The sequence below is a fragment of the Glossina fuscipes genome, unplaced genomic scaffold (assembly GCF_014805625.2).
Source record: "Glossina fuscipes isolate IAEA_lab_2018 unplaced genomic scaffold, Yale_Gfus_2 112, whole genome shotgun sequence".
NCBI lineage: Eukaryota > Metazoa > Arthropoda > Insecta > Diptera > Glossinidae > Glossina > Glossina fuscipes.
Genome location: NW_023998455.1, coordinates 1310186 through 1327380, shown reverse-complemented (window position 1 = coordinate 1327380; position 17195 = coordinate 1310186). Strand labels below are relative to the sequence as shown.

General features: G+C 32.3%; 1 protein-coding gene across 3 annotated transcripts in view; it reads right to left on the bottom strand.

The window, feature by feature from the left end:
- LOC119639364 (protein CREBRF homolog) overlaps nt 1-17195 on the bottom strand; it is a 73428-nt gene that overhangs the window by 25243 nt on the left and 30990 nt on the right. The window contains exon 1 of one of the 3 annotated variants that reach the window (XM_038036688.1): nt 11006-11133. The exons of 1 other annotated variant lie outside the window; for it this stretch is intronic. The gene's annotated coding sequence lies outside the window, so the exon portion shown is untranslated. Of the gene's footprint in view, nt 1-4517; nt 4636-11005; nt 11134-17195 lie in introns of those variants that run through there. One more of the 3 variants, XM_038036686.1, reaches the window with a different exon arrangement.

Sequence of the window (17195 nt, the reverse complement as noted above, 5' to 3'; positions counted from 1 at the left end):
ACACACACACACACACACACACACACACACACACACACACACACACACATTCGCCTATGTATAATAACCTCACACATGAATAGCATAACCCATTGACTGTCAAGTTTACTAAAGATAAAGCGCGTGTGTTTATGCATTTCTGTGTATGGGTGTGTGTGTGTGTGTGTGTTTGTATGCCTATATAAAAACGGCTGTTTTCATTTCCGATACCTGTGCATGTGTGTATAAATATTGGATTCTATTATAAGTTAGCTGACGGCATTGTCGAAAACAAAGAATTTTGTTTTCTTCTCTACTTCTACTTTATCTACAGCAATATAACAACAAGAACAACCACAACAGGAATAATAATAATAATAACAAAGTATAATAATATTCATTATATATATATACATATTTATAATCTATAATATATAAAATAATAAACACACCACTACCGCTGATATAGATAGAGAAAAATTTCGAAAGAAAAGGAAAACTTTTTCCTTTCTTTCTTTCGTTTAAATTATTGTGAAATTACAAAATTATTTTTTAATTAATAAAAAAATTTGCCTATTTGTCGCACCACACCACCAAAAATAGAGAAGAAATAAAGAAAGAAAGCTCTTTTTAGACAAACAACTCTCGCTCTATTCTATTTTCTTTCATTTAAAATCTAACAAAATATATTGAAAGAGAAGGCGAGAGATAGAGAGAGAGATAGTGATAAGGACAAAAAATAAGTTCTGCTTATCTTCTCTCAAAGCAACTATAAACTAATATTAAACGTATACAAGGTGCGAGTGAGAGGTAGAGAGCAAAAGCAAAAAGTAAAAATAAGCGCCATATTTAACGACCGTCATAGCATTACCCCAGTCGTAACCATTAAATTGAATGTGTCGACAAAGTCACCCTACAAAGCTTAAGAAGAAAGGATATGTTGTCGATTTTTGTCTTAAAGTTCTACAGACTGCCGTTAACTAATGTAGAAATAATTTAAAAAATTGTCTCAAATTACTTCCGTTTAACTTTAGACTTAAAAGCTATGAAAGCATCCCTAAATAGGAAATATTCTATATATATATATATATATATATGACTACAAGTGTTTAGAAAGTCCGGTTGTCAAACAAGGGTAATCAGGTTTGATTTCTGGTTCGGTTGATCAAGGGGCTAGCCATATAGCTCATAGAGATTAAGACTTGCGCCGGTTAAGTTAATGGTCGCGGGCTCGAATCTCAGTCCCGTAGTCTATACCCCACAAGTGACTTAAACATCTGAAGACTATTTTTCTCTCTTCTATATTTGCTTTCTGATTGATATTTTTTGCTGTAAGGTCCATAGGTTAACACACTCAGCCTTAACTTTGAGCGTAGAAATATCCTATTATTATTATTATTATTATTATTATTATTATAAATTTAGCCAGAAAATAAATTCTAAGACTAAATTCTTAAAAGCACTAGCATCTAAGGCTTTCGGCTTTATTAAAAACTCTACCGCAATTGAGATTTGAACCCACGACCATTGAGTTGCTAGTCGAGACTCTTGCCTATTCGGCCACTCATCAGGCGGATGGAAATATTCTAAAATCCTTTAGAAATATGAAACTGTTAACTTTGCTGTAGGTTGATGAGATCCTTTTATATAAAAACATAATCTAATACTTTAGCCTTAAGAGTGTACTTTAATACCGCTTAAAATGCAGAATTGTAGTTCGTGATGAAATAAAATAATAATAAAAATCGGATTCGATTTTAAACTGTTGCTGAGTCTATAAAAGCTTAATATTTAGATCTTAAGTATGTGCGGCAATCATCACTAAAGTGCACGGTGATATGATTTCTTTCGTTATATAATAAAATATATATGTATATATGCTCAATGAGCATAAGATTTTGATTCAGATTGAATTAAGATCATCTCATCTTCTGTTCTCTTATGGTTAGCCTGGTAAACCTAGGCTTCTTGATATATGTGGGCGTAAAGTTGATTACTGTAGAGATGGTCTGTAGTTCTCTCACCTCCGTAGCTTAAGACACAGTTTGGTGAAAATTATTGATCGAATGTGAGCTTTTAGATTCATGTACAACTGATTTGTCTTCAGTTAAGGTAGTGGGCTATTTTAACATTTTTACATATTATACGATTGTCCGTCTGTCTGGCTCTTGAAGTCAGTATTGCGATCTGAAAAGGTTATTTAAAAAAAAAAATAAAACCAATTTTGTCTAAAATTTTTTTTCTTCTCCTTGTTGCCGACTAAAATCCGCCTAAGGGAGTTGGTTTAGCCATTGAATGTCCGTCAGTCCAAGCGCTTAATTTGCAATTACTAGCTTTAAAGCTTTCTTTAAAACACGAAAATTCGACTTTTCAACTGTTATCAGCTAAATCCGATTTGGCTATCAAATGTCCGTCTGTCCAAGGATTGAATTTACGATTACCATCTAATTAGACCTTTACATTCTTTTTGGCTATGGGCGGCTGTCCAAGGGTTAAAGCCACAAGAACCACTTTAAAGCTGTGACTACGTCTCAAATTTAGCTTGACACTGTTGTAAGGTGAGCTAGGGTGGGCGGCGTTGCTTTGGTCAATAGATATCCTACTGTCTCGTTTACTTTAAATTCAGAACTACAACCTTAAAACTTTGTTTAAAAAACACAGAACACAGATCTGAACATTCATTAATTCATTTAGGTATGTCGCGCTAATGGAATCCCGTCTAGTCGCATGACCCTTCAGCTAATTGCCTATTGAAATAACATGATGAAGATCTAAAAATTTTAATGAAAAAAAACTAAAACAACTGTTGGACGTCAATTAAAGCGCAAAAATAATCAATGGATTATTTAAACATATGTATATGTATATGTAGGCACTTGTAAACACCTATACATCTAACTATACATAAAATCATTTTATATTAAATCAAACTAAAATTTTTATTGATTGACGTAAAATGTTTTTTCGTGACCGTATTACGATGGTGAATGAATGAATACCAATGGAAATCTTATAAATATTTATATGTATATATATTTGTAAATATGTGTTAAGTTATGCGTAAATATGTACGCATATATTATAGATATAGAGTAGGAAATCTTAACATAATTTGCCATAAGTAACCTACTGTGGCCGATTAGTTATCTTTTTGTCTTTCTTTCAATCTTTACATTGAGTGTTGCTTTTTAATGAAAACGATGAGTGAATAAATTTCAAAACTAAACATGCATAGATTTCTCAGGTTTGCTTCACGACCAAATAGTTGTAAAATTTGGAAAAAAAATTCAATGTATAGAAAAAAGAGAAGAAGTTAAGCTGAAACTGTTGTTAACGTATGGCACGATGCAAATTTTGTTTTCAATTAAGGCCTGCGAATATATCCAATGAAGATAAGCACAATTTTTACTGTTAATTTTTTTATTTATGAAAAAATGATAGAATAACGATATGGTACTTTTTTCCTAGTATTTTTAAGGATAACAAAACTGAACGGACAAATGGACAAAAGAATTTTTTTCTAGTTTACATAATTAACGAATAAAAATATTTTGTTGAAATTTGAATGAACTTTAACACTAGTGACTACAGCAGGAGACTGGCCGTATAGACGGACTAATGAACAAAAGAATTATTTCCGATTTATGTAAGGATTTCAATAGAAATATTTTGTTATATGAAAACAAACTTAAACACTTTCATTGAAAGTTAAAGGACAAGTGCATACAGTAAGAGAATGGACAGATGGACAGACGGATAGTCAATAACTTATTTCCAATTTGTATAAGTACCGAATGCAAATATTTTATTATATGAAAACTTTAACACTTTATTGTAATTTGTAAGACAAAGGAGCACAGCAAGCGGACGGACATGTGGACAAAAGCATTATTTTCAATTCGGCAGATAAATATATTTTATGACATGTTAACAAACTTTATTTGAATTTGCTGGACAAGTGACTGCAGCAGGCGGATGGACTGACGGACGGAACAAAAGGGATTATTTTGTTATTTATAAGAGTAGCAAATAAAAATATTTTGTTAAATAATAAAAAACACAATGACACTGTAAGATTAGGAAAGAGAAATCGTGAATATATGAATGGACGGATGGACAGAAAGAATAATCAGTTTTAATATTTTAAAATACAGACTTTTAATCTTGGGCATTCTCATTACTTGATCGCAAATAAAAAGATATATATAGAAAGACGCCCCTACAGACAGGCATAGGCAAAAAACCTTATCTTATTACAGTGAGTACAAAAAGATGCGTTGGGAACCACTGCATTAAGTGATAGGAGAAACTATTGACAGAAATGTTTGAAGAATGTAGAGGTGCTTCGAAATGTATGTAAAAACACGTCAGCACTTTTTTGTTTTTTTCATTAAAACTCGCAAAAGAATCATTTATGAGTTAAAGTTTTTAGGCAAAAAAAAGGGGCAATGACCCCTTAAAACTTAACAGCAGTTAAATGAACAAGTCGTTGAACTTTAATAACTAAATAACAACAATAATAATAACGTAAAACTAACCTCTTTCTCGATCAAGATTCGTTTGTGAATTAAAGGCCAAAAGTGTTGAAGAATTGATTGTTTTTGTTATAGTTGTTGTTTTTTTTTTTTTTTTTGGTTTGTTTCTTCTATAAAGTGCTTTAGAATTATTTAAAATTTATTTTATTTTAATTTATTTCTGTTGAAAAAGAAACTTTTCGTTCCTTTCGTATGTAGAAAAACTTTTGTTTTTTTGTTTTTGTTTTATATTTATTTTGAACTTCTGGCACATAGGCCGGCTGTGTTGCTTATTCTTCTTGGTTTGTTTTTTTTTTTGTACTTTCGTTAATGGTTTTATTTTTATTTTCGATTTAATTTGAATTTTTTTTTGTTGTTTTTTTTTTTTTTTGCTCAACGTTTTGTAGAAAAAAATTAAATGATTTGCATATAGGTATAAAAAATTATATATACATCAAGTTCTTTATTCTTGCTCTTCTGCTTCTGTTTCTTCTTCTTCTTCTTTTTTTTTTTTGCTTTTTTATTTCTTATTTCACAGCTATTTTCGTGCTAATTGACAAATTGAAACAACGTGTTTAGCAATGATTAAGAAAGTCGAGTGAATGTTAGCGATACGAGCGTTATTTGCACGATATCAAAACATGGCGACGAAAGCATGCTTTAATGAAAAAAATTACAGATTAGCACAAAAAAAAAAAAATAAAAGAAAAAAATTAATGTTGAAGTGAATCTAGAGAAATTTTCATCAAAGCCTTGTAGAAGAAGAGAGCTTAAGACAAATTCACCTCGGATTCGATTCAGAAGTTTGTCTGTCTGTCCACATATTTTGGGTTCAATCTACCGGTGAGATATTTTGGAAATTTAAGCCTTGGGCCAAGGACGAACGCTTTTCAAAATTGTTCGGATCAGTCCATTTTTTCGAAAACTCTCCATATAAAAATTTGGAATTTTCAACATTTTTCGAGAAAATTCATTGAATAATAGTACATCGTTATTCCAAATTGGAAGAACAAAATTGAAAAATTTAGTTCGAATGGTCCCACGTTTTGAACCCGTTCTCATATAATCATTCAAACGAAAACTGAAAAAAGGTCTAATTTTCAACATTTCATCGTGAAAATTGGTTCATAATATTCAATTAGCAAAGAAATGAATCTCACCGAATTTAGATCACGTAGGCCAATTTTTTGGGACGTTCGGAAAAAGTAATTATTCTTATGCCAAGAAAGGCCAATTGTTAATATTTTATGATGAACCCTCGTGTATGATGACAATTTGACATTAAAATTAAGTGGATAAAATTTGAACCATATGGGTCTATTTTATTGGACTCCACTCTATACAGTATTTCCCTTAAATAGTAAGGCCTTCGGAAAAAGATTTAATTTTTACTATTTTGTTTTTAATGAAAATGGAATGCCAAAAAAACTAATGGTTTTGAGAATTTGGATGACATAGGGTTTATTAATAAAATCCCGTTATATATATATATATATATGGATAAGTTATGTGAGAAAGTAAGTTTTTATACGAGAAGAAAGTCCAATTTCCAGTTTTTTTATGACGGAAATTAGAAAATAGTAAAATTTTTGGGTAAACAAATGAAGTTTGCTAAATTTAGATTACGTCATGTGATATTTTGGACATCATCCAAAATATACTACCGAAGTGGTATAGGGTACCAAAACAAACAAGAGAAAAAATGTTTAGTAATTCCCTATATGAGTTAGGTGTATTAGGGAAACTTTATTTTTTGATTCCCGCAAATCCAATCATCTGTGGAATATATCTACTAACGATCATCAGATCGATCATTAGCTATTCATCTCTTGTTAAACATGTGGAGATCAGTGTAAACGGCAAGCCACGGCTTTATTGTGTTCGCATTACATTGCTTTGCACGTGAACTACTTTTATTCGCAGACCTGAAAATAAAGCAGAGCTTCGTTGTGTCAACAGCACCTATATAGTAAAATTTGTAGCATTTACTTTTTTTGAGGTTATGTCCGTAGATATTGCAACACTGCCTTTTAATATTTCAACTTCATGAAGAAAAGAGTCAAGTTTAATTTCAAGGACCAAGTACAAGGCGGTTCAGGTCCCATCAGTTGAAGTAATTGGCTGCATTGCTGTCTCCAAATTCAACTTGCCTACGTAAAATTGGTATTCAACCGAGCATAGTCTCTCTCTCTCTCTCTATGTGATAGAGCAAACTTCTGACAAAGGCGAATATAAAACGCTTCAGTTGTCTGTGATGCAGCTGAATAGATAAGAGTCTCAACTATCAAGTATCAGTTTTTCAGTCTCAGTGCGGTTTGATGACCTGGATGGGCATAGCGGAAGTAAGTGTTCAACCGGCATAGAGGCATAACACTTACCGGCTGGACACACATTCACCAGGTTGTGGCCACCCTCTATCACTTTCTTCCTTTCTTCACTTTTCTGTAATCATGACCAACTTTGCATGCTTGGGAGACATTCCAATCCAGGTGAGTGATTGAGAATATTAAAATGCTTCCCCATAAGCAGCGCTTGATTCAATGACATTGCTACATATTCTCAAAGACATCAGAAACCCTTCATTATATTTCTAACAAAGGATATTAATAGACCGTCTCATGGTTTTGAAGTAATTTTTTTAAAGCCTAATTACTACTAGTAGAGCAACGTTGTTATCCTATGTTACGATCTTGCGAAATCCACTAACAGTATCAGCATCTCCAGAACACGAAAAGAAGCGTAAAATTCCAATTAAAGGGCTTTGTGATCCACTCGATCACGAGAACATTTCTGTCAAATTCCGATCCGCTGACTCTATGGCTAAACGGACTGCTTCAGCATTATTGTACGTATGACATGTGCCTCAGAATACATTCCCTATACATAGCGATCGCTAGAATGAAATAGGGAGTGAGCAATAGGTTTTAACTGTAGGCTGGGGATTATATGCCCCATTGATATGTATTATGCTTGTAGCGGTGAAGCACTTACTATAGTTCGGACACAAGAGGATCGTAATTAAAGCATGGTTCTGTAGCCGCGGTATGCTGGCTTGATAATCGAATCGCATTTCTTATTTGCTAAACTCTTGATTTTAGTTGTTTTCTTTATTTGGAACTTTTCAAAATGCCTTAGGAGAGCCAAGTTTTGATTCTGGACTTTGATAATGCGATCTTTTCTCGGATTTGACGTAACGTTTGGCCTACTCAAGTCCAATGGGCAAGTTCGGTAAGTTTCATTTCTTTGGCTTGCAATTTCTCGAACTAAAATCCCTTGGGATGTAATGGGGCACTGTTACAATCCATTACGAAAGTACATAGGCCGAGCTCCAGTTAAAGATTCGATTTTTCAAACTGGTAACATTCGCTGCTTTCATACGAACCAAGCTTCCGTTCTCTCATGTTCTCTCAGTTTAAGAAGTCCAGTGGAATTAATGCGTGTACAGACTGACATAACCAAATTAACTTGAAAGCTTCGCTTAATTAAAGTGTCTTCAAGATGCTGCAAACAGTGTCTGATGAACGGTATGATATCTTTACGTTCTTTTTCGCTCCGTTATTGAGTGTAAACAACAACGCTTTCATTTTTCTCATATTCATTTCTATTGTACGACGGAACTTTCAAAATGTTGATTGCCACAGAAGAAAGGAAAGTAGGAAAGAAGAGAAAATGAGGGAAGAAACACGAAAAAAACCCGCGTTTTTTTTTTTTTTTTTTTTTTTTGAAGACCGCCTTTACTTTACAAATGAATCTTATGTGGTTTACCTTTTTTTCTAAAGAATTGTTCAAAAAAAAAAAAAAAAACAAATTAAGTTTGATACCTAAAGGCTCGTTCGCATACATATTCTTGGATACATATGCAGGCATATATATGCATTCATTTAATTTACTGTAACTTGTGGAATTTTATTTTGAATATCAATGTCTTGGCTGCTATTGCTGCTGCTGCTGCTGCTCTTGGTATTGTTGTTATTGTTGCTGTTGTTGCTGTTTTGCCTGTTGTATTCTGTTATTGAATTCAATTCATAACAATTCCGAAATTACTTATGCAAAGACACTGCTTAACAAGATTTTAGTTGTAGAGAATCGCCTATGTATTTTTTTTTTTTTACTTCATTTATAACTTGTTTGTGTCTTTGTGTTTTTGTCCACTAAAAATTGAAAATAAATTAATTCTTTTCAAGCATTTGTAATACGTTAAATGAAAGACGCTATAAGTATTACTTTTTAAACACTTTCCTGTGCCTTATGTGCAATTCGAGAAAATCTAATATCGGAAAAAACCGGATTTCATTACCACTATGGCCATCCAACTGTGCATCTAGCCGTTTTTTTTATTTCGATATCCTATAAGTCATTGAAAATTTAAATCTAGTTTTATATACAGGAAGTCGTCAGTATGCTCTTCCGTCAGACCGTCTGTCCTCTTAATTTTTTCAAAATCCTTTAGGTCTTCAAAAAAAAACTAGATTGAAATTGTAAACTTACCGCCTTAAACTGGATTATTTTATACCAAAACTAATCGGATGACTTATTCAACCCATGTAAATGCTTGAAACAGCAATGGTACAGATTAGTCCTTCGCGGGGCCAATAAGTAATAGCATTGTAAAATACCAGCCTTAACCTAGTCCGGCGACGTATGGGAATTATTTGAGCATGAACCGGCGCCCTTCATTGAATACGACAATACCCATAATAGGTTCGCCCGAAGTTTATGACGGCTAAGCGCTCTCTAGATAATGCTCGATGCTTATCTTGCGCGCTTCATCATTTATAGCTCCTGGCTTCTTGTGTTTATTACAGTCACCTAGGTACTCTCCGAAGGGTCATATCCGGCAGAAGGAGCTCACTGTCCATTTCTGCGTGTAAGTGAAAACAGTCTATCAAAGATAAGGTTTCAACGCGATCATAACCCGTCAGATTTTCACTTTCTTTTATATTTATTCTGCCGTTATTTCGCCAAATGCATTATGTCCGTTGAAATAACCCTACGCCGGCGTCCCCACAAAGCTGTTTTATATCTCTTATAAACCAACTAAGATTGAGTTCAAAATTTGTTAAGATCTTAAGGGATTTACATTCGCCAGAACCGATTGAGACACGACAGTCAGAATTCACGTCTAAAATTTCGCTCAGGGCATCTAAAAAAATAAACCGTTTCTAAAAGACTTTTAAAAAGTTTTCGCAGAGTAATTGTGGAATTTTTTATATCGATTACTGGCTACTCAAAGCTACTGCGTGCTATTGTGAGTGTAAAGTGCGGTTGCTGGTACGGTGCCCAATCCAATTAGTCTATTCGTCAATCGTCCGTCTATGCGTCCGTCTACCAATGGATTCGTTCACTCAGCTTTTCGTCTATCAGTCCATTCTTTCAGCCGTCCTTTCGTACGTTTATACCACTAAACGCGTTGAAAAAATTATCGAAAATTTAAAAAGTATTTTTTTTATTAATAACGAACAATCTACTATAAGTATCGATCAAAAAATTTGACAACAAAGCATAAAGTAAATGTCTTAAGACTATCGATAATTTTATTTGACAGGCATTAGTGACTTGAAAAAGAAGAAGAAAATTTCTTATATGCGACAGATATCCAGCAAGGGTCACTTTAAGACAAATTTCGATTTGCTTTGATTTTTTTTTTCCATTTTTATATACATTTTTAAATCAATAAAAAGTAAAAACATTATAGTGGAGCACGGTCATCGCGCATACAGTTATTCATATAACGACCTTGCAATGTAGGTGCTAAGCGGGAAGTTGTCGAAAAAGTAGTCTGACCAGAACTCTCTGCAATAGCGTTCGGCTTAGGGCCAAATATCTCAAAAATTGCAACTGGATAGGCACGCTTCAGATCAGAGCAGAAAGTGATTCTGAATCTGTCGGTATAATAAAAGGTCCGTCTATATCAAGCTCTTCCGGGTTTTATATACATTTGGACAAACTCAATATCATTCTTATCTCCATTTCATTCCCTTTATTTGAGTTAGAGACGAGTTTTATTGGCATAATAAGAAAATAAATAGACTTGGCGGTTCGAAGACAAGACTTTAAAAGAAAATTGGTCCACGAAACTCTAGCAAGGAAAATAAACCTTTTTCGCTTGCTCTGATTGGAATTTTTTCTTACTTGAACAAACAACGCGCGACATAACCTCAACGAAATGCAAATGTTAGATTTACTATAACTACGAAAAGCTTCTATACCTTCAGAGAACAGAGAAGTTTCTTACTAAGTCTTGGAGCAATGCTTTTTTTGTAAGCTTATTGGTAGTTCTTATTTCAGTTTTGTAAGAACTTTCCTTATTTGCATCTATTCGACTTCAAATGTAGTCCATGCCAGGTACTACTACTTTAACCCGTATTTTTTTAAAGGAAATTTTTTTTAGTTCTACGAACTTATGAACTTATTTAACTTTGGATAATTATACTAATTATAGTAAATGAAAAACGATTACAATTAATTAGATATGTAAGTAAAAAATAGATAAAAGTGTAAATCAAAATTACCGATTGTTTAAAGTCGTGCTCTTTAATTCATTAATTCTGTTTCATCCGAAGGTTAAATATTAATTTAATTGTTATTACAATACTTTATTATTTGTTAGTTAATTAAATTATTATTTAAATATTTTTTTATATTAACTTGATTTTTTTTCTTTTCTTTGAATTTTTATTTATTTTTATATTATACAAACATTTTTTTATTTATTTATTTATTATTTTTTTAAATTGTTCTTATTTATTTATTTATCTATTTTTTTAATACTTTTCAGATTTCAAAATCATTTACTAAAAAAAAAAAAATACGTCGATTAAATATTTAATGAAATAATTTGCTCGAGCTTATGTTTTTCCAAAGATTTTTTCATTTTTCATTGTAAACTATTTATAAAGTCAAGACTGATTTCTGTTTTTATCTCAGTTTTTGTTTTTTTATAAAAATAGTTATTTTTTTATTTTTCCTTTAGTCACCTCATCATTTAAAAACATTTCTTTTTTGATTTGTTTAGTTTTATTTAATTTAAAATATTTAGCATCTTTTCGATTTCTTTAAAAATGTTTCCGTCATGTGTGTAGGGTGAATTTATTTATTTTTTGATTTCTTTTCTTTTAATAAAGCGCTCGTAAAACAAAAACGTTCTTGACCGTTTGATAAAAATTTTTACAATGCTCATACGTCCCAACATACAATAGTAGAAAACCGCAAAATTTGCTTTTGCTTTTTATTATTAAATTTCTAGTCTGTTATATTTATTATTATTGTTATTGTGATTGTGCGATTGTTCGACGTTTCTTTTCTTTATTCCGTATGAATGAGTCTTTTTTTTTTTGTTTTTACTCTTACTGTTACCGCGGCTACTGCGGCTGCTTCTGCCACCGCTATGTTAATGCGACTAACAAATCTAGTTTACTCTCACTCTCTGTTCAAGAAATAGGGCATGAGTGTCAAGAAAGCTTCTTTTTTTTTCTTTGATATCTTTCTCTTTTCCTCGTTCAGGGTGCTAGTGCTGAACTAGTAGTGTGTGCGTGTGTTTTTTTTCTCTTTTTTTTTTTTGGGAGTCATGTTTATTTACGTATGAGTAGGTAAATTTTTTGATATGCTTTACATTATTTTACGCCACTTGTGTAACATTGAATAAAAATTATTATTCTCCGAGAAATATGTAAACTTAATGCAAACGAAATATTGCTCTTTTTCTCTACAATGCAATAATTCTTAAAGAGACAAAGAGAGTAAATACGAATCTCTTTACTTTCGGATGTATTTGAAATTCTCGTATGTTTTCATTAAATAAACGCGATACATGGCGGCATTAAGCTTTGAAACTTAAAGAGATGTATATGGAAATAATAAAATATAGGGAGAGAGATGGAGAATAACAAAAATATATATCGAAAGTTCTGACCAACAAATGCTTTGAATTGGTAAAGCAGTAAAAAGTAAATTGAAAATATACTGAAATTTATTTGAAAAAATCCAGTTTTGTGTACATTTTTATTCAACAAAAGAGCGTAGGTTTACTTTCGTTTTCGTAAGATATACAAATACACGCCAAAGACATAGTTTATAAGCTATATTTTGTGTGCCTTTTATATGCCAGCTCTCCTACTTAGACCGATTTCACTGGATTTCATCAAAAGCAGACACAAAAAAGCTCTAAACTAAAACTAATACTCTAACTAATACTAATACAGATTGAGAGTAATTAAATTTTGTCGGATTGAGAATAGCATAAATAGGAACAAATATTTTTTACGTCAATTTGTTGAATTTTATTTCATTCGACGGAACGACGTACAGAACCTTAAATATATACATGAAAAACTGTTAATATTTTGTAATTTTCTACATCTCCCAATTTGAAACATCATTCTTGAAACATATATCGCCCCATCCCCCAATAATTGGATGCAAGGAGAATTACATATAAATTTTACTTATCATTAGTCAATATTTGAATATACTCGACGTATAATAACAAACAAGTGAAAAGAATTGCCGGCCTTTTCATAATTGACTACCGAGAAGGCGAAAATATTTGATGCCAATCTTTCTACTATCAACTTGAGATCGTTATTGTGATTTTTATCAAAGAAATTACCACCTTTAGCTGTTATAAGCAGACAATGCTTCAATTTTCAATTTCCCAATGGCGCTTGTCAACGCTGTCTCAATATTTTCTCAATTGTCAACAAATACAGATTTGCTTTTTCAATTGCTCTCCGATGTGACCAAATTCATAGACGCTTTTTCAATTCAACAAGTGGTCAACAAAATACAGACTAGCTTTTTAAGTAAGTATATCAATGGCGTAGGTCTACAGGCGGATGAATGCTTTGATACGTTTGGTAATCGCTTCTAAACGTTATTCTACCTTTTGTTTTAGTATGTCCTTCTGCTACGTTTAGTATTCTCGTTATTTGTTTTTACTTTTCTTACTTTTTACTAATGAAAAGCAAAAACAAAAAAAAACACAATGTTTTTCTTTCTACTAAGGACTGTAAACATATTAAGTTTATTGGTTTGTTTTGTAACAATTCTCAAAAAATACAAAGTTACTTTTGCTCGATTAGCTAAACGAACGTCAAAGCTATTGAATCAAATTAAAAAGAATTCTTACTTTTTACATAAAGGTTCTGTTGTGGGACCTGCTAGCTGCAAGCTTTATTTAGATTACTGCTAATATACCTTTACCTCCACTGGCGAAACTGGTGAGTTCATCTTAGGCATCAGCTTTTTAGTCAAGCTGATAAATGACGCTTTAGGCTCAACAGCTCTTTTAAATGAAATTAATTTCAATCTTCCCGTCCGTCCATCCAGCAACTTTCGGCTCATCAAACTTGTTCAATCGAGATCAGACTACGAATCGTTCAATCCATTTAGAGTGACTTGCAACAATTTGAACTAATTTTATATATAATCTTATCTCTCTGCCTAGACATGAATCACTTTTTTCGTCAACCAGACAACTTTAACTTTCATCATTGAATGGATTCACAAAAAGATAAAAAGCAATTATATAATGCAAACTTCAAGGGTTAATATCTCGTTTCCTCAATAGGCTAAATTCTCCATTCCCATTTTATTTACAAAACATGATGTATTATCTAATCGTATATCTCTTCTTTAAGGTTGCAGGCCTTCAACGTGGGCAGTGGGGTCACATTGTAGTTTTTCTAGCGAGCCCTGACTGGTGAGTACGGCCTTTCGGGGATTATCGTGGTGGCTGTGGTTTCCATCATTCCTAAAGCGCCTCAATACCGTCCCGGGTTTATTGATCATAATCCTTAAATAAATCAGGTACTCCAGCAGTAGTTGAGGTCCCTAGTCTACAGTGATTGTCTAACTCTCTGGAGAACGTCGGTTACGCACGATTAACCCGAATATCAACGGGCACCGTGAGTCGGGATATCACGACAGCATAGTGTGCTTGTATTGCACCTTATGCTTACGTGGCATGTTACATTTATTCTATGTATTACATTAATGTAACGTGTTACGCTTATGCAGCGTGTTGTGCTTAATTAGCGTGAACGACGAAGCATATTGCATTTATGCAGTCTGCTACGCTTATTCAGCATATTACGCTTAAATATGGTTTTTTTATTACGCTTACACAGCGTATTACACTTGCATAACATTTTATATGTATGCAGAATACTACGCATGGCGCTTATAAAATATTACACCAATGCAACTTGTTACGCTTGCGTAGCATTTTCAACATAACCTATATATTATGCTTATAATGCATGTTACGGGTATATACCGTTTTACAAATATGCATTACGTTACGTTCGTACAACAAGTTACATTTGCATAAAATTTTGCGTGTAGACAATATATCTTTAATATGAGTGGCATATTACACTTATAATGCATATTACGCTTATACATCCTTTTGCATATAAATACTACATTACGGCTACATATGATTTTCCAGACAAGTACGTTACGATTACGTAGAATGTTAGCCTTATAAAAACAAATATAAAATATTCTGCATAACCAGTGTAGTAGGGTATATATATTTAACATATATACGCTTTACATTGTGCTTATTATGGACACCACCTGTAACGCTTACGTTTCAACCAATACCGCATATTAAGCTGACTTGCGGCATGCTACACTTACTACGCGTACAATTTGAAAAGTTTTCATTAAGACAAAAGAAAATTTAGCAAATAAATAAAATTAAACTATTCTATATATGAGTTGATGACCATATGATTTAAATTGTTCGATTCCTAAAGACATTGTATTTTGAATTTTTTTAGTTTTTTTTTTTTTTTGTTTTTCTTGAAAGGAGATTAATTTTTCAACAGGTCTTCGCTTTTGTTGTTTCCGTTGTGTATTAATAATTTGCTTTTTTTTTTTGTTTTTTTTTATTTATTTAATAAATATTTAAAAAACAAGCGCGCATACATATAATGTTGACTCGTGAAATGCATTAGTAAAACTTGTAATTTCGCTGTTTACAATTTTTATAAATTTTTTTCTTATTACTTTATATTTTTTATTCTAATAATTTATTTCTATTTTTTGCCTTTTTTTTTTTTTTTTTTTTTTTTTTTTTTTTTTTGCTTAAACTATTAATTTAAATATTATTCACATCATCGGGGTATGACTGTAAACAACAGTTTATTTTATAAAACTTACACAAGCCATATGCAAGCATGTATAGTATAGTGCTGCACTATCCGCCCTTCACCTTGCCACTTAACGAAGAGCGGCGGCGGCGTCAGACGACAAGAAGGCCAGAGTGTAAGATTTACATTTACATATGTACGTATGTGACGTTCTCGTGACGTTCATGGCTATTTAATTTTTTTCCTTTTCAAGTTTGTTTTTACTATTGATAGTTGTTGTTATTGTTGTTGTATATTTTTCTTTTCTTTTTTTTTTTTTTTTTTTTCATTCTTATAATAAAATGCATTATTTTTTTCCTTTACTAGAGGTAGTAAACAAAAACAAGTAAAATATTTACAACATTTATAATACGTTATCTAAGGATTGAATTTGGATATCTGGCACAACAATCTGAAAGACATTCTTCTTAATATGACTACTGGAATGTCTAAGAAAATATCGTAACGTAGGCTGCCTTCTCTGATTTGATTCCTTTTGTGGCTAAATTGTATTCTCAAATGTACGATTTTCATGACAGTTGTAATGAGACTTTTTTATTCATCTTTATACATGTTGACGAAGGATCCGGGCTAACGGGCAGCCGGTGAATATTAAAATTAATTTCAACTCTTTAGCCAGTGCAGCAGATTCATGGAACGAGTAGGGGAGTAAAGTGGCGACATGAGAAAGATGACACGTGAGCAGGGAAAAATAGTGATAATATTAAGAAGATGGCATAGCAGTAGGGAAACACGGTGACGAGATGAGAAAAAATGACACGGTAGTAGAGAAGCATAGTGACGACATGATGATGCAAACAAGCGAGGCCAGGGGACGATGTGGTAGCGAAAGAATCCAGAAGTAATACCAGAATATAATAACGTCACGACATAACACACAGTCGCAAAATACGATGCTAAAGTGCAAGTAATGAACATTCACAAATCAATAATAGGTTTGCTCCGCGTCTAACTCTTTGCACTCTGAACACCGATAATATCAGATCATATCTTTCGGCTTATAATATTGCTTGTTTTCTGGTACATGAGTAAATTGTATCTGTTAATGTAAGCAACCGTGGCCTTGACCTTACATGCAAGACAATTAACTGCAAGATTGTTGTGTTAATTGCTCCTAATTATGAAAATCATTTACATTTTTTAGACACTGTATAATGTTTTACTTTAGGAAACTTTGTCAACTTTTTTTTATCACAATTATTAGATAGAATGCTAATCGACAATCATTGAAGAAACAGCAATAATATGTCGGAGAAAAACGAATCTAATAACGTTAAGTAATGGAAGTAACTACGCGCTTTAACAGTAAACAATAACTTTTAAATGTACTTATACGCAACAACACCTTTACTATGTTTTTTTTATTTTTAAAGTTTTTTATGTGAAGGTCTTGAGTCCGATGAAAGCATTGAACATTTGACTTTGATTTCAAAATGAGAAAATTCTTGAATACAATTTTATATAAGAAGTTACGTTATTTTCTTTTATCTTTTTGCAATCTTGTACAACGTAAAGTGTTAAATTAAAGAGGGGTGGGGTGGGG